The sequence below is a fragment of the Dermacentor andersoni genome, chromosome 1 (genome assembly GCF_023375885.2).
Source record: "Dermacentor andersoni chromosome 1, qqDerAnde1_hic_scaffold, whole genome shotgun sequence".
NCBI classification, from domain to species: domain Eukaryota; kingdom Metazoa; phylum Arthropoda; class Arachnida; order Ixodida; family Ixodidae; genus Dermacentor; species Dermacentor andersoni.
Genome location: NC_092814.1, coordinates 136,176,606 through 136,195,192, shown reverse-complemented (window position 1 = coordinate 136,195,192; position 18,587 = coordinate 136,176,606). Strand labels below are relative to the sequence as shown.

At 46.4% G+C, this 18,587-nt stretch overlaps 1 protein-coding gene and 1 long non-coding RNA gene across 3 annotated transcripts in view; one reads left to right on the top strand and one right to left on the bottom strand.

The window, feature by feature from the left end:
- LOC126543350 (synaptogenesis protein syg-2-like) overlaps nt 1-18,587 on the bottom strand; it is a 961,852-nt gene that overhangs the window by 86,594 nt on the left and 856,671 nt on the right. The gene's annotated exons all lie outside the window — the stretch shown is intronic.
- Nucleotides 1,709-18,585, top strand: LOC129380596 (uncharacterized). 2 transcript variants are annotated; one of them, XR_011893426.1, is made up of 2 exons: nt 1,709-2,014; nt 16,489-18,585. It is a non-coding gene; the product is annotated as an uncharacterized lncRNA (long non-coding RNA). The 2 variants fall into 2 exon arrangements; XR_008608764.2 differs by having other exon boundaries at nt 15,999-18,585.

Sequence of the window (18,587 nt, the reverse complement as noted above, 5' to 3'; positions counted from 1 at the left end):
CAGTCGGCGATATGTGAAAATGGTTGCAACTGACAATGGTCTACTGTCAAGGTGCGCTAGAACGGACGCCATGGACTGTCTCTGAACATTATATTCAGGACAGTCGCACAGAATGTGTTCCAGCGTCTCCTCGCAAAGACAGGCATTGCAGAGAGCGTTGTCGGCCATTCCAATGCGAAACGAGTAAGATTTCGTGAAGGCCACCCCTAGCCATAAGCGATAAAGCAGGGTGGCCTCACTTCGGCAGAGTCCGGTTGGCATACAGAGATGCATCAAGGAGGGCAGGTCGTGTTGATGATCGCTGCGGTTGGTCTGGCTGCTTGGTGTGCACCATAGAGAGAGCGTGATCTCCTGTGCAAGCACTTGAAGTCTGCTGGCTGCGTCGGAAGCGCATTTACATTCGCTCGCCTGTGCAGCCGGTCGACTGCAGCGCCGCCCCCGCGGCACCAACGGGAACTATATATCTAGGTAACTTTTCGCCCTAGGGGAGCATAGGTCCCCAGTTGTCGTGTAAAAAACGCGCCTAGCTCCTGAAAACGCCCTAGCCCCTATGCGCCGCGCGCGTGGGGCCCATAGAAATACGCCATAGCGCAGGGTTTAACCCGCTGGAGCAACAGGGTGGGCGGTTCATTGCGCTTGCACGCAAGCAACACGACCACGAACGAAGCGATACAAGGTGGAACAGCGCGTTTTACGGCAATCGAAGTTGTGTGTGTGTGACGCGCTTGGTGTGCAAAGAGCAGTTTAGTTGCGTGTGTGACGAAGGTGTATGCATAAAATAGCACGACCACGAACGAAGGTGGAACATCGCGTTTTGGCGTTTGGTGCGTGCAGAGCAATCGAGTTGCGTGTGTGACGCGTTAGTTCGCGCAAACAGCACGACCACGAACGAAGCGATACAAGGTGGAACAGCGCGTGTTGCACAATCGAGTTGTGTGTGTGCGTGTGTGTGACGCGTTTGTTATGCGCAAGGAGCACGACGACGATCGTCTTCTAACTGCGCCAGAGCAAACCGATTGTTGAGTACTAAATACGTATTGCGCGGGCGTTAAAACTAGAGAAACACGGGATTGAGACGCGACCAGCCGCAGTGTATAGGACTGTACGTACGTAAGTTTACAGCACCGACTTTTAATTCGGAGTGAATAAGGGACACACCACGAGTGATTTGTATGCGGAGGTTAACACATGTGCATTAATTAGCGGTGGTATAGAAAAAGAAAGGGGGGGGGGAAGCGGAGTGCGGCGGGGATTGCTGAGACAGGTGCTCGAAAGCATTTCCGCGCAAGTTTTGTCGGTGTACTCGATGAACTAAATGCCGCATTAAAGAAATTGTGACGAAATATTGGCATGTGCGTAGTGGCGCAGTTTAAAATGTGTCCGAGAGTAAATCCGAAAAGAACCGAAGCGTACCATGTGTAAAAAATGTGTGAAAACTACAGCTGCAAGCTTATGTTATGCAGCATTGTCCAATGTCGAGATATTGTTCTTATGAATGTAGCACCCATCGCCCTTGTACACATATGTTCTGGCTTCGTTGCACTATCATCGAGGCATTGATCGAGGTTAATAAAACTGTACCCACAACGAGTGCGTCGCCCTGGTTTCGGTTTCGGTTTTCGCTGCCATTCGTGATAATAAACCGTTTGTAAATCGTACTTTTTGTTGGCAATTCTTTGGACAGAAAACGAAAACTGGCAATTAAAATAAGCAATACGTAAAATGTTTTAAACGAAAAACTGTTTCAACATTCTTTAAAGTAACTCTAACATTCTAGGGCTCTAAGCGCCATCTGTTTCCGGTAGTCAAAATGTGTCATGGCGGCTTCCTGTCAATTGGATGTGAGCGTGGACGTGAGCGTAACATGGGAGCTTCGATGGTACATCTAAGCTTTCTTGGTTATCCCAAGCTGTTCCTTATCCTTCCGCGTAATAACTCTTTCTTGTACCCAATAGAATACCGAATAGAGATCGTATAGAAGCTCAGAGGCTGCACCTGTCATTCACATAGACAGGTAAGGTAGCTGTTTGCGACCACTTTCAACTCATCTGGGGCGCACATAATTTTTTTTTGTGTTATTTATGCATGAATAGGCATCATTTCTCACGCCGCCTGAAGTACTCGCTAAAAGTACGCTTTAAATGCTCTGCACGCCTTAAATTGACACCCATCTGTAACGTGTTTGAGCCGTTATTTATAGCCCATATCTTGCGGACTACGATTTTAACCTTATGCGCACTACCGCCCCTTTGTTCTGTTGCGCGCGCGATATCAGTGTTTTTAGATCCAGAAGGCTGCTTCCGCATGCAAAAAGAGACTCGCCGTGTTAGATTGTACACATGGAGAGCGAACGCTGTGACACGCTCTTTAAATTGGCCGACTGTTGCAAGCGCTGGCATCATTGCCGTCGCCGAAGTATATATACAGGCACACTATAATAGAGACATACGTATTTACAGTGCCAAATGAAGAATTTTCGTCCCTTGGCGCTCTTCTGCTTGGCCTGACAGGCAGAGGTCACGCAGTGCGTTGCAGTGAAAGCGCATGAGCATACAGCGAAATCTACGCGAACGTTTTTATAGACAAATGCTCGAAGATTTCTATCACCAGCTGCCACTTGAAAGTGCGTTTAGCTAGCAAGCCAGCACTAGTGTCTGCGCTTTCAAGCATACACTTGATAATACGAAGATAATGCGACAAAGTGTACACATATGAATGACAGATTCAATATTTCTTGACACTCGTAAATCCTCAAACCTGCCAGTTCTTGGTTAGTGCGTGAAAAAGTGGAATTTTGTGTTGTTTGAAAGCAGACATTGGTTCATCCAAACGTGGCTTTGCGTAGGCCGTCGCATTGTATGAATGAATTATCAAATGCTTGGGCATTGGAGCAATGAGGCGATGTAGCTCCAAAAATGCACCTTTGTTCTCTTTTCACTTTGCCTCATGCTATTCTGTCTCAAGTTTAGCCAATGTCAAAGCAGCAATTTCGACTGGCACAGCAACGCTCATTTGAATGGCATCTGTCAATGTCGTAAGTTGTCATTGCTCCTTTCAGCACATATGTTACATGGCCTTTGACATCTTCATCATCATCATCAGCCTGGTTACGCCCACTGCAGGACAAAGGCCTCTCCCATACTTCTCCAACAACCCCGGTCATGTACTAATTGTGGCCATGCCGTCCCTGCAAACTTCTTAATCTCATCCGCCCACCTAACTTTCTGCCGCCCCCTGCTACGCTTCCCTTCCCTTGGAATCCAGTCCGTAACCCTTGATGACCATCGGTTATCTTCCCTTCTCATTACATGTCCTGCCCATGCCCATTTCTTTTTCTTGATTTCAACTAAGATGTCATTAACTCGCATTTGTTCCCTCACCCAATCTGCTCTTTTCTTATCCCTTAACATTATACCCATCATTCTTCTTTCCATAGCTCGTTGCGTCGTCCTCAATTTAAGTAGAACCCTTTTCGTAAGCCTCCAGGTTTCTGCCCCCTACGTCAGTACTGGTAAGACACAGCTGTTATACACTTTTCTCTTGAGGGATAATGGCAAACTGCTGTTCATGATCTGAGAATGTCTGCCAAACGCACCCCAGCCCATTCTTATTCTTCTGATTATTTCAGTCTCATGATCCGGATCCGCGATCACTACCTGCCCTAAGTAGATGTATTCCCTTACCACTTCCAGTACCTCGCAACCTATCGTAAACTGCTGTTCTCTACCGAGACTGTTAAACAGTTTTCTGCAGATTAATTTTTAGACCCACCCTTCTGCTTTGCCTCTCCAGATCAGTGAGCATGCATTGCAATTGGTCCCCTGAGCTACTAAGCAAGGCAATATCATCAGCGAATCGCAAGTTACTAAAGTATTCTCCATTAACTCTTATCCCCGATTCTTCCCAATCCAGGTCTTTGTATACCTCCTGTAAGCACGCTGTGAATGGCATTGGAGCGATCATATCTCCCTGCCTGAATCCTTTCTTTACTGGGATTTTGTTGCTTTCTTTATGGAGGACCATGGTTGATGTGAAGCATTATATCTTTCAGTATTTTTACATACGGCTCGTGTACACCCTGATTCCGTAATGCCTCCATGACTGCTGAGGTTTCGATTGAATCAAACGCTTTCTCGTAATCAGTGAAAGCTATATATAATGGTTGGTTATATTCCGCACATTTCTCTATCACCTGATTGATAGTGTGAATGTGGTCTATTGTTGAGTAGCCTTTACGGAATCCTGCCTGGTCCTTTGGTTGACAGAAGTCTAAGGTGTTCCAGATTCTATTTGCGATTACCTTTGTAAATACTTTGTAGGCAACGGACAGTAAGCTTATCGGTCTAGAATTTTTAAAGTCTTTGACGTCCCATTTCTTATGGGTTAAGATTATGTTAGCGTTCTTCCAAGATTCCGGTATGCTCGAGGTCATGAGGCGTTGCGTATACAGGGTGGCCAGTTTTTCTAGAACAATCTGCCCACCATCCTTCAACAAATCTGCTGTTACGTAATCCACCCCAGCTGCCTTCCCCCTTTGCATAGCTCCCAAAGCATTACTTCTTCCGGCGTTACTTGTGGGATTTCAAATTTCTCTTGACTATTCTCTCTTCCATTATCGTTGTGGGTGCCACTAGTGCTGTATAAATCTCTATAGAACTCCTCTGCCACTTGAACTATCTCATCCATATTAGTAATGATATTACTGGCTTTGTTTCTTAACGCATACATCTGATTCTTGCCTGTTCCTAGTTTCTTCACTGCTTTTAGGCTTCCTCCATTCCTGAGAGCATGTTCAATCCTATCCATATTATACTTCCTTATGTCAGCTGTCTTACGCTTGTTGATTAACTTCGAAAGTTCTGCCAGTTCTATTCTAGCTGTAGGGTGAGAGGCTTTCATACATTGACGTGTCTTGATCAGATCTTTCGTCTCCTGCGATAGCTTACTGGTATCCTGTCTAACGGAATTACCACCGACTTCTATTGCACACTTTTTAATGATGCCCACAAGATTGTCGTTCATTGCTTCCAACACTAAGGTCCTCTTCCTGAGTCAAAGCCGAATGCCTGTTCTGTAGCTTGATCCGGAATTCCTCGATTTTCCCTCTTATCGCTAACTCATTGATCGGCTTCTTATGTACCAGCTTCTTCCATTTCCTCCTCAAGTCTAGACTAATTCGAGTTCTTACCATCCTATGGTCACTGCAGCGCACCTTGCCGAGCACGTCCACATCTTGTATGATGCCAGGGTTTGCGCAGAGTATAAAGTCTATTTCATTTCTAGTCTCATCATTCTGGCTTCTCCACGTGCACTTTCGGCTGTCCTGCTTGCAGAAAAAGGTATTAATTATCCGCATATTATTCTGTTCTGCAAAGTCTACTAGTAACTCTCCCCTGCTATATTTAGTGTCTATGCCATATTCCCCCACTGACTTGTCTCCAGCCTGCTTCTTGCCTACCTTGGCATTGAAGTCGCCCATCAGTATAGTGTATTTTGTTTTGCCTTTACCCATCGCCGATTCCATGTCTTCATAGAAGCTTTCGACTTCCTGGTCATCATGACTGGATGTAGGGGCGTAGACCTGTACGACCTTCAATTTGTACCTCTTATTAAGTGTCGCAACGAGACCTGCCACCCTCTCGTTAATGCTATAGAAGTCCTCTACGTTACCAGCTGTATTCTTATTAATCAGGAATCCGAAAACATCTTCAGTACGACCTAAATGTGTTTCACAGCTGTGATTGCCTCAGTGCGTATAGAAGCAACGAAGTGATGCCAAATACTTTTGCAGAATAACTGAAATGTGGGCAAGTTCATTCGGATTCATGATTATGGCAGATTTGAACCCAACACTGTGTAACACTACTACACAGACTAGCGTTTCGGGTAGTCGAGACAAAATTCTTATTAAAACCTCTTTGAGATTTGGCAAACTGTTAGCTAGGTGGGATAAAGTAATTGTGATTCAGAATAGTAGCCTCAACATTGAGCACAAAGCAAGAGGTGAGTTTTTTATTGTGATCATTTTCTACAAGCATGCACATTAGCCTTACAGTAGTACGAGCATCTTTGTAGCACATCTTTCCCCGTATAAAAAGGGTCATGTTGCTTACTGCTTAGTTGGTGTTATGCATTGTCCACTTCTATGGTGTTGATGCCCAGGATCTCTACAAAACGGAACCTCTTTGGTACAGTCTTGTGGCTGCTTGTGTTCTCCCTTAGCCAGAGACGTGAAGGGGGGTTCACGGTCACTGACCAAGTCTGATGTATAACCCGACGTTTTGGAACTGCATACGGGCTCCTTATTCACTGAGTTGGACAGGAAATCGTCGTCACTTATGTAGCCAGCACGTGACGTAACAAACATGCGTAAATGGCAGGCATAGTGTCTGGTGTCTGGTTCATCGTAGCTGGCGTTGATTGAATGATTAGTGATTCTAGCAGCCGCCGGGATGACATGTTCTTTTCTTTGGCAACAACAGTGGCATTGTCCCAGTCAATCTTGTGACTATGTTCCTGCGCATGTTTGGCAAATAATAGTCGTGTGACTATTATTTCTTAGATCACATTTTCTTTTTTTTTTTTCCCGTTTCCATGCCTGATCAGACGAACTTTCGTCGAACCCTTGATTATGTAGCCAGAGGCAGTGGCACTGGTTGTGTCCTGTTTGAGATGAATGGTCCTTTTGTCCGTCTCTATCCACTATGACCTGGGCTTATCTCCTGGCTGCTGAAGTGTGCCTGCATTTTCCAGGTCAACTACTCGGACATTAATGTCTGGATACAAATTGGGTAGATCTTGCATGCCATGCCCAACATCAGAGTAAGTTTTCTGTTTCTGCCAGCACTTTTGCTCATGCACTTTCATTTTCCTCCGGTCCGGGAGTTGTGGAAAGAAGCTGTCTGCAGTAGCTTGAAGTGTAGTCCTAAGCCTTCGGCTCGTAAGCATTTGCACTAACGAGGAGCTATATTTCAGAAGGCTCAGTCTATAATCGTGTCTTGTAGGCATCACCTGACGTCTCAAGGGAGTTCTTGGATAAGTTTACAGTGGCTTCTGTGAGATCACTGCGGTGTCGGTAGTGTGGACTGCATGCCATTTGTTGGAATTCTTATGAATTCTGCGAACAGCGAGCTGCGCCCTTTTCCAAGCTACAGTTTGTTGTGGTTCACGGCCACTACACTATTGCACGCCTTGTGAAAACAATGAGGCATTGAGTCACAACCACAGGTCCTGTCAAACTAGCCAGTACTAGCTCAGGATACCCTTACTAGTATTTTGTTATGATGAGCCACCGCACCCCTCCAATAGAAAATATGTCCATGGTGAACTTCTGTAACAGCTTTTCTCAGAATCCCAGTTGCAGGAGTGTCACCCTTCTCTTAGCCCTGTGGTGCTAGCATGCATGACATGACTTGAAGACATTTGCTGTTTGTATGTATTTATGATGCAGTACTTTGTCGTCTTGCTAGGCATTTATTGATTCCAAAGTGGCCTTCAAGTGAGAAGTGCTGGGTGGGTAAGCTCCTGTAGCTTCTTGGGCGTGATGGTTTTGTTGCCACAATGTCAACATGTCTTGCACTACATCGTCCTTGTGAAGCCAGAATTCTTTCAGACTTTGCAACACCTTGGCCAGCTCTTTCAAGTGAAGATGCGAAGTTGGCAGCAGCATTAATCTAGTACTTGTTCTTTCTTCAGTTCTTGTAAAGAAGGTGGGGAGAGGCAGCATGCATAGCCTTCAATCTTGGTAGGCCCTTCTGGTGCCTGTTATTCTCCTTCACATGAGAACTTGACAGTGTATCAGCTGCGGGAAAGTCTTTGCCTAAGATGTACATTATGCCTCATAATGTATCAATCATGTGTGCATTTTATGATTTGGGAAACAGATTGTTGCCCCATTTATAGAATTTATCTCAAGCTTGCAAGAAAGAAAGCACTTCTTTCTATATCTAGGCATAGCCAGGCATTCTGTCTCTGCAAAATATCTTGAGGCGTATCTAGTAACATGTTGCCCATCGTCTTGCTTTTGGCTGAGCACTGCAACTAGACCACAGCACAAAGCATCAGCTGTGATTAGCAGCTGGTTTCTCATTTTGAGGAGCGCCAGCCAAGCACTGGATCTGAAGAAAGTATTTCTTTCCATTTTGAGAATTCTTGAACCTGTGTGGGTTCCAGATAAACCATGCTTTGAAAACAGCATGCTGGGCAATGGGTGTAGTGTTTGTCATGTTAGGAGCGAATAAACCTAGATAGGTGGTCATGCCCATTAGCAGCTGTAGTTCTGGAGGATGGTCTTGGCATGTCTGTGACAGCTTTGAGCTTGTTTTCGTTCATGATATGCCCCAAGTAGGATATTATTGTGATGCCAAACTTACATTTCTCTTTGTTGATGGCAGCTCTTGCCCAGTGGGTGCCCTCAAATGTACTGCAGAGTTTGTTGTGTTGCTGTTTAGTTGAGCATCAACTGATAACCTCGACCATATGACAAGCAACACATGTAAGTTCTGGATGAATATCATTCATATACCATTGTATTTGATCTGGGGCACGCCAGATACCAAATCGCATGAGCAGTTAAAGTGAAACCAATGGAATGGTGCTGTAAAGGTGGTCAAGAACTTTCCGTCATTTCTCAGGGATTTGCCAAAACCCTGAATTTGGGCATCAATTTTTCATACACCAAGCTGTGACTCGTAGTATCTGAAGGGTATGCTCTACTGCAGGAATTGGATATGATGCTCATAGAACTTGCTTGTTCAGTTTTTGTATAATCCATAAAAGTGTAGAGTGCTCCTGATGGCTTCGTCACCACTACCATAAGCGTGCACCAAGGAGTTGGCTCTGTCATAGCTGTCGTAAAACCAATCTTAAACCTGGAGAAGTTTGGCTTTTGTCTTCTATAAAAGTAGCCATACAAAACAGTGAAATATTAGTCCAAAGGACGCAGGCTTGAGTTTCAACATTGTCATGCAAGCTGCGCAGAGTATTTGAGGATGCGGCTTTGAGTCTCCTTAACCATTAACATTCTCAATCTGTAAGCGCTCGACTTCACCTTCACAATCACCTCTGTGACCTATTTAGCAAATTTATTTGGAAATAGCAGCATTCTGCCTGATGCACGAGATGGAACTTGATGTTGTGCTAGTCGCCTTACACAGTGACCACAGTAACTTGGAGATCACCACCTTCTTGAAATGTCACGAACCACATTGTTTTCAGGTTGATACAAGAAATCGTGTCTAATAATCATCTCTGACAAAAAGAAATAACTGATGCCCGTGGCAAGGTGCCATTCAAGTGGTTGAGTTCCTCCGGGAGGTAGGGGGTGATACGAGTGAGAACCCTCAAAAGCCGATTATGGCCTTAGCCAAGCAGCCCTAGGTGACATAGTAAAGCTTTTTGGGCACGATGTCATTAGGCACCACCCTATGTAATTTATTTGCTTCCACAACCCCTGCATGGCTCACGAGTGTCTGGTGGTAAATTTCTGAAGCCACATCAACCTCAATGTAGCATTCCTAGTTCCGAACACTTCAATCTGCATGCCACTATGTATGGCAGGTGTTACTGGGAAGAAGACTGACGAACAGCTACATATAGATAAAAACTCTCTAAAGGCTGTTATTGCGAAAACACTGCCCAACATCAACACACGCTATATGATACAAGAATGTTGCTACTATGAAAGATTAATTCAGTCAGTAATTGAAGATGAAGATGGTTTTACTCAATAGCCTTATAAAAAATGGTAAAAGAAAGCTAATAAATTTGGAACTCATGTTTCAAATCTTGTCTGGAAAAAAAATCATTATGTCTTCAAATATCTCACGCAGCCGCTAATCCTGTTCTACATCACCTTCAGGTATGCTAGAGAAGTCTTTCTCGTCATTGGGCTCCAAAATGTAGTTAAGCAAAAGGAGTAGACCTAGGTGGCTGACAGGATGGCTCTTCTTTAAGTGTGGTGCATAGAAGAAAAAAGCATGCAAACATCTTCAACACTGTAATGAGCATTAACTGTTAGGGATGAAACATGAAAAACCCCAGGGAAAACATTTAGGTTTGGTGGAAATGTACAAAATACACAGAGACTAAAGACAGTGAAGGAAAATGAAAAATGCTTGTGTAAGCTTCTTCAGCAGTGCGTTTGTTGCCTGTAGACAACACCAGGTAGAACTTGGAAAGCGACCTTCACCCTGAGTTGACGTCAATTCTGCGTGCAATTGGTGCATATTGACACAAAGATGTGGGGCTCCCGCACCGCAGAACGGCGCGCGCAAAGGTCGGCGCTATGAAACACGAAGTGCGTAAGCTACACGCTCTTGTTCTGGCCCCCTATTAAAGAGAAGCGTATATTTTGCAAGACTCCGTCTCCAATCTGCGTTACATTTTTCTGGTGGAGGTGCGGGGTACGTGCTACCACTCCCAGATCGAACACCGCCTACAAACCCAGTACGAAGTCCGGTCAAGCTGACTACTGTGCAAGTACGGACAAGCTGCCGACTTCAAGGACTGCCGCCTGAGCATGAGCCTCTACGCAGTCAAGTAAGAAGGACGAATACATCGGTTCCATCTTCCTCGACCGCGCCGACCGAGGTCGTCCTCAACCAGCCACGAATCCCCACGTCCTTTCATGGGGACACCTTTGAGGATGTAGAGGACTGGCTCGATCACTTTGAGCGTGTTGCAGAATTCAACGGCTGGACTCCAGAGCGCAAGCTATGGAACGGCTACTTTGCCCTCAAGGACTATGTGTGGACATGGTTTGAGAATCGTGAAGCGGTGCCCTATCGACATGGGACGAATTCTGACAACAGCTAATCGGCACATACGCCAGCTTCGATCACAAGGAGCGAGCTGAATCTGCAATTCAGGCGAGAGTACAGAGGCCGAATGAAAGCGTCGCAATGTTTCTCGAAGATATATGCCGACTTTTCCGACGCGCGGATCTATCCATGCCGGAAGAAAAGAAGCTCAGGAACTTGATGCGCAGTGTCAAGCAAGAGTTATTCGGTGCCCTAATATGCAACCCACCAAAGACTGTTGCAGAGTTTCTCGCGGAAGCCGTATCAATGGAAAAGGCACTGCAGCAGCGAACAAGGCAGAACCGCGACGTGTCGACCCTATCGCATGACTCTCTCGCTATACCCCTGGACAATACCGACGCCTTGCGGGAGCTCATTAGGTTTATCGTTCGAGAGTAGCTTCAAAATCTTCAGGTGGCTCCAGCATCGGTACAGCGGCTTGATCTGGCTGAGGTCGTCCGGGAGGAAATCAGGCAGTCAGTCGAAGTCCCAGAGTGAAGCGAGACACCACAGCACGAGGTACGGCAGCCACAACCTTGCATGTCGTATGCGGAAGCAACGTGGAGTTCGTATTTTTCGCGATGTGAGCGACGTCCCGGACTTTCATGGTGTGCACGCCGTTGAACAAGCGACTGGCGACTTCAGGCCTCGCCGCACGCCATTCATGGCTGAAACACGACCACCCCGCAAGAGCGACGTATGGCGCACCGCAAACCGGAGGCCCTTGTATTTTTATTGCGATGAAGCTGATCACCTCTACAGGGCGTGTCCTTACCGTCGAGCTGGGCTCCTTGGATTTTCACTGAATGCACCGTGCCCGTGCAATGGTGAACGCCCCCTGGAGTTTGAAGCATACCTCGCAGAGGCCAGGACCTTGTTTGCTCCACGATTCCTTAAACCCCGGTCACCGTCACCCGCCCGAAACTGGTCTTCCAGCCCCCTCCTCACATCGAGAGCAACGAGGCGTTGCTCACCCAGCCCTGCCTCCCAGGAAAACTAAGTCCAGCGACCTGCGCAGGTGAGGTTGCTGACGTTGCGAACGCTGAAGATCCTCCACTACGACGACCGCGATATGACGTAATTGAGATGCAGAGAAAGCAGTGTAGTTCCGTGTCAGTATCCTGCGACGTACGAGTTACCATAGATGACCACGAAGTCACGGCGTTAATCGACATGGGTGCAGACACGTCTGTCATGAGCCAGAATCTCGCGTGTATGCTGAACAAAGTTTCGACGCAATGGACCGGAACTCGGATTCGTACTGTAGGAGGGCATCTCATAACTCCAATGGGTCGGTGCACGGCACGAGTCAACATGCAGGGCTTCACGTACATCGGCGACTTCGTCATTCTTCCTGAATGTTCAAAGGGCCTTATACTCGGCATGGATTTCCTTGAGGCGAACAGTGCCATCATCGACCTGCAAGAGTCTAGAGTCAGCTTCACGACTACGCAAGCCATGGCGAACAGTAATGACAACGACCGTGACATCGCGCTTTGCGTAACTGACGATCACATCACGTTGCCACCCAAGAGTAGCGTGCTTACCCTTGTCCGATGCGACATGGAGGACGCCGCCGAAGGAATTGCTGAGGCAAACATGCCCCTGCTTCTTGAGCGCCACATTTGTATAGCCAGAGGGCTTCTTCGGGTGCAAAACAAATGTTCAGTCATTTTGCTAACAAACTTTAGCAACAAGTATCGGCATGTACCGCGACGAACGAAATGGCTGAACTGAGCTCATTTCCTCGAGAAATCACCAGCGTTACTGACATTGCCACATTGGAAACCGCATCGTCTCAGCAATCTGGGTTACCCAGCCTAAAAGAACAGATTCACTTTAACGCCGCTCTGCCAGACCATCAGAAAGACCGTCTACTGAGTCTTGTGAATGAATTTGTGGACTGTTTTTCAACGTCATCCAAAGTGCGGCGCACGTCCATCACAAAGCACCACATTATTACAGACGAGTCTGCACGTCCTGTCTGTCAGCATCCTTACAGAGGGTCTCCAGTGGAAAGGGAAGCGATCAAGCATCAGGTGAAAGAGATGCTCCAAGACGACGTGATCCAGCCATCCACCAGCCCGTGGGCCTCCCCTGCAGTGTTAGTCAGAAAGAAAGACAACACACTACGCTTCTGTGTAGATTACAGAAAGTTGAACCGTGTCACCAAGCGTGATGTTTATTCATTGCCACACATCGACGACGCAATGGATCGTCTACAACATGCCAAGTTTTTTTCTTTGTTGGATCTTAAATCAGGATATTGGCAAATCGAAGTTGATGAACAGGATCGTGAAAAAACAGCATTTGTGACACCTGATGGGCTTTATGAGTTCAGAGTTCTCCCCTTCGGTCTCTGTTCCTCACCTGCCACCTTTAATACCACCAGCATACCGTGCTTGCTGAACTCAAACGGCAAACCTGCCTCGTATACTTGGACGATGTCGTCGTGTTCTCGAGCACGTTTGACGAACATCTCACATGACTCGAGAGTGTCCTCACTGCGATCCATACTGCCGGCCTCACCATCAAGCCTGAGAAATGGTACTTCAGGTTCCAAGAGCTCAAATTTTTTCGCCATGTCGTTGGTCCTCAAGGCGTCCGACCAGACCCCGACAAGTTAGCTGCCGTCGCCGAGTTTTCACCACCCACAGACAAGAAGGCTGTCCAACGCTTCCTTAGTTTGTGCGCATATTATGGGCGCTTCGTCAAGGGCTTCTCGAGAATTGCTGAGCCTCTGACAGGGCTTACATGCGACGATGTGCCTTTCATTTGGGCGGATGAGCAGCAGCAGTCTTGATGAGCAGCAGCAAGAGGCCCCGATACTTGCTCATTTCAACGAAGACGCTGACACTGAAATCCATACTGACTCCAGCAATGCGAGTCTCGGCACTTGTGCAGTGGCAAGCTGGTGCGGAACGCACCGTTGCTTATGCAAGCCGCAGTCTCACCAAGGCTGAGAAAAACTACTCAACTACTGAAAAGGAATGCTTAGCGGTTGTGTGGGCAATTGGCAAATTCTGACCCTACTTGTACGGTAAACCCTTTAACGCTGTCAGCGATCAACCACGCCCTGTGCTGGCTTGCCAACCTCAATAGATCCTTCAGGCAGACTAGCCCATTGGAGCCTGCGCTTACAAGAGTATGATATTACAGTTGTCTACTGATCTGGCAGGAAGCACAGTGACGCTGACTGTTTGTCACGAGCACCACTCTCTACGACCTCATCGGACCCTGACCATGACTTGCCATTTGTCGGCGTTATCGACGCCATAAAGATGGCTGAGCACCAGCGCGCTGACGCTGAGCTGCTGCCGCGGATCGAACACCTCCAAGGAGTTGAAGGTGTTTTACCCCGCTCGCTCGTGCGCGGCTTATCATCATACTACTTGTACAACAACGTCCTTTACAGGAAAAACTGCGGAAGCGGCCCCAATACGTACCTCCTTGTCGTGCCATCGGCACTACGCCACGACATTTTGCGAGCCTGCCATGATGAGCCATGTGCGGGACACCTGGGATTTGCCAAGACTTTAGGCAAGGATACGACAGAAGTATTACTGGCCCCGGTTTTATTCCTCTGTGCAACTGTACATGAAGACCTGCCGCGACTGTCAGCGCCGCAAGAAAGCACCAGTTAAACCGACTGGCTTTCTCCATCCTGTGGACCTTCCTCAAGCACCGTTCCAACAAATAGAATGGATCTACTTGGACCGTTCCCAGTGACCTCTTCGCACAACAGATGGATAGTCGTCGCTACCGACTACTTAACCCGGTACGCCGAAACTGAAGCTATTCCGCAAGCAAATTCATATGAAGTGGCCAAGTTCTTTGTACGCGACATCGTCCTACGACATGGTGCACCGTCTGTTCTCATCACTGACTGCGGTACAGCATTTACAGTGGAACTTATGCAGGATGTTCTCCAGCTGACGCATAGCTCTCACCACAAGAGCACTGCATATCACCCTCAAACCAATGGATTAACGGAACGTCTGAACAGAACGCTGGCTGATTTGTTCTCCGTGTATGTCGACATAGAGCACAAGACGTGGGACGCGATCTTACCCTATGTGACTTTCGTGTATAACACTGCTGTACAGGAGACTACACAGTTTACGCCGTTCAAACTTGTATACGGGCGCCACGTCAGGTCAACACTTGACGCCATGCTACCACTGGCTGATAATAGCCCTGACACCCTTCGATACAACTAGGGTCGACGCGACATCCATTACAATACCGGCGGCTGCGTGTGGGTCTGGATGCCTGTCCGCCGCCGTGGACTCTCAAAAAAGTTGATCCGCCGGTATTTTGGTCCTTACAAGGTTACACGCCGCCTCTGTGACATGACCTAGGAAGTGGTCCCTTACAGTTCTGACCCCAGTTCACTCTGTCGTCGTCCTCCCGCTGAAGTTGTTCACGTAGTGCGCATGAAACCATACTATGCGCATACGTGAATGCCGAGATGCATCTGAGGAGCTCCATTTCTTATGTCACTGAAATAACTTTTTGACGCGACCGAGACGGTCGCTTTTCTCATGGGAGGCAATTGACACAAAGATGTGGGGCTCCTGCACCGCAGGACGGTGCGCGCAAAGGTCGGTGCCACTAAAGACGATGAAGTGCGTAAGCTGCACGCTCTTGTTCTGGCCCGCCATTAAAGAGAAGCGTATATTCTGCAAGACTCCGTCTCCAATCTACGTTACCATATAGTCCTTGTCGTGTGTACAATTAAACTTTATATTGCATGTTTTACATATTACTCATCTGATGTCTTAGCAGCATAGGTTTTTCCTCTGCCTTTCTTGTAAAAAAATGTTTGGGAAGTGCGCAAGTGCATCTACTTTGATTTTTTTTTGTGCATGGCACATGTGCTGTTGGCTTGGAACTGATTCACAATATTAACAGCCGTAGCGTTCAGGGCCCCATGTCGCTGAAAATCCAGCAGTGGTGTTGGCGACCTTTTTCATGAGAAAATTAATCCCAAACCATGCATCCCGATTCATGCAGGCCCTCCACGTGGCACATAGGCGTTACTGAACGAATTAAAATTCTCAAAGTAGAATGTGTGAAAAATTCATAAAGTATGACTTGCACACAACCTCGAGACATGATAGCGTTGGATTGTAATTTGAATATGCGAGAAAAAATAATTCTGTTGTGCAGAAACTCAAACACAAACCCCTTTTCCAGCTGCCATTTCAGGTCTGTCTTAGGAGTGGCACACCCCAGAAAGCTCGCCTTCGTGCATAGCGTTTGCCACCAGCATTTCCAGGAAAACATTACAGAAGCATAAGCTGCAGCTGCCCGGAAGCGTGAGAAGCAGCCAGGGATCTTTTAATGCTATCGTGTTCCACTCTTAAAGGCGCAGCTTAAGTGTCCTCCAACCTTTTTTTTTTTTTTGCTGTTTGGGGACTGCCTTCTTAAAGGTGTTGCTTCGTTTCCTTTCTGCTGTAGGGCGAATGTAATATCTGCTTTCAACAACAGCAAAGCCACATTTTGATTGCACTTGATGCTGGCTGCACTAGTGCGGCATCTCTCCTGAACACAGTTCACTATGATGTTATCACTGAAATAGAATACACAAGACACCTTCATGTACCACTTCATCTACCTCGAAGTAATATGCCATAGCTCTATGATCATATCCTTAACATCCACTACTTTCTTGGATTCATTTCAGATAGCTGGAATGTACAGACTAAAAAAGCTCGGAAGCGCTTGCGCTCTTTGGAGAATTTTGTATGAGAATTTTCAGGCTGTTCTGGTGACACTAAAAAATACTGGCTCTCCTGTAATCGAGAGTGGATGTAAGCACGAAATGGCTGCCAACAAAGCAGATTGATTGTAGATGATACTAGCCACAATCTTAAAATGGGTGTAGCGTACATTCCCAACGGCACACCCCACCCCACCGCACCACGCAACTGTACATTGGTCCATATGGAAGCAAGTTTCCTGTCAAAGACAGAACCCCATTGCAAGTCTCGTCTCGGTCCACGAGATGCGCCGTGGACCTCGCGGACTGCTGGCATTGAAAAGAGCACAAGCAACTGTGTCTCAGTGCCAAAAAATGACAATCAAGTGTACAGTGCCTTGTATCTGCCTCTGAACGTCGCTATTAGAAGTGACCAATAAAACTTCAGCGTACTAGAAGTTACAGCTTGAGTGATATTGTGAGCAAATATTTAGAACTCGGAAGCAATATCTTTTGTAACACGTTTGGGAAGTAACTAGCATATGTATTGCAGTCTTGACTGTTTGCCCGGATGAGCTGGTTTGAGTGACAGGATAATGACTCTGGCTTTTGGTTCATTGAAGGTGGCTGACAACAGGAGCTAAAAGCATTTCATGCTTAAAATGTCTGCAGCAGCGGCACTGTTCGGTTAGTCAAGGACCTCATTTCATGGCCCTCATTCTGACACCTTCGAACACTGTTTCTGCCTTTGTAACGCTTCCTAGAATTTATCCTTCAAATTCTTATGTGAAAGAACCATGCATCAATTTTGGCGTATTTCTCAAACTGTACGAGCAGAATTGCTGCTGATTTCATAAATACAACCTATAAATCAATACAGCAGAATTGTTAGTTGAAATATGTAATCCAAATCAAGGAGCCATTCTCAAGACGATGTTCCCGCTGGCACTGATGCGTGGCATTCCTGGCGTTGGTGAAACCTTTATTCTACATGATAAAGCATGAAACATTCACACGTGCTCTTCTTTCCTTCTTTTTTGAGCTTTGCTGTTTCAAGGAGCTTTGCCCTTTGAGTGGCAGCAGCCTGATTGACATAGCTTCTGACTCACATATTTAACATTTTTGCACAGATTGGTCAAGGAGTAGCCAGATTTTGAGAAGTACATCTTTAGCAGAGTCTATAGGTGCTGGCTTTTGGTGCGGAGAGACAAGCAGCTTCATAGCTTCCCTCCTGTCTCTTGTCATTGTGTCAGCAAACTGAAATGAAAACTCTCGAAACAGTATATTTGCTAATGAGGAATCTTTGCAAGGCACATTGTGAAGCGCATGCCGATGAATTGCTTCAACCTTTTACATTAAACAAATTATGCCATGTGCTGTCGAGAGGCAAATAAAGCTGTTCGCTTTAAAAATTAACAATAATATCCGCAGTTTGTGAAGTGATTGAGATATTGTTACCCAGTACCTTCAACAAAGATGTTATGGGAAACAGTGCAAGGAACTAGCATACTTACACTAATTGCAGGTATTTGGCGGAGTTGTATGGGAGACAAGATAGCCAACCAATTTTCCTCTAATGCATGTGAGCTTTGTCATCCTCATGGTGTAATGTAATCGTTTCAGGTAGCGGATAAAGAATGTGTGGCAACATGAAATGGCCTTTGACGACACAGGCGAGTAGTGGATGCCACACTTCAGTTCTAATTAAAGTTACATCAGCACAGAGCATGTATGCTACGACCAAGTTGGGTCCATACTTTGGATTACTGTGTACAGTGTCACTCTCTTCTGCATTGCAGAAGATGGAAGCCAGTGTTTCTTTGCTGTTGCCATTTCAATTTAGTATATTTTCATGTTTTCATGCTCTGCAAAATACAGCCAGAGGTTGCACGGTCTTGAAATGAAGACTACTTTTTGTGTTTTCAAGATAAAGTTTTAGCTATAATAAACGGAACTTCCAAAAAACAAATTTTATGTTTGGCCTGCCTTCTTTTGGGTGATCAGACATGGGAGCCATTGAGGCATCATGGCTCATACGTGCTCCATTTATGCTTGAGAGGTGTGTGCACAATGCTCCTTGCATG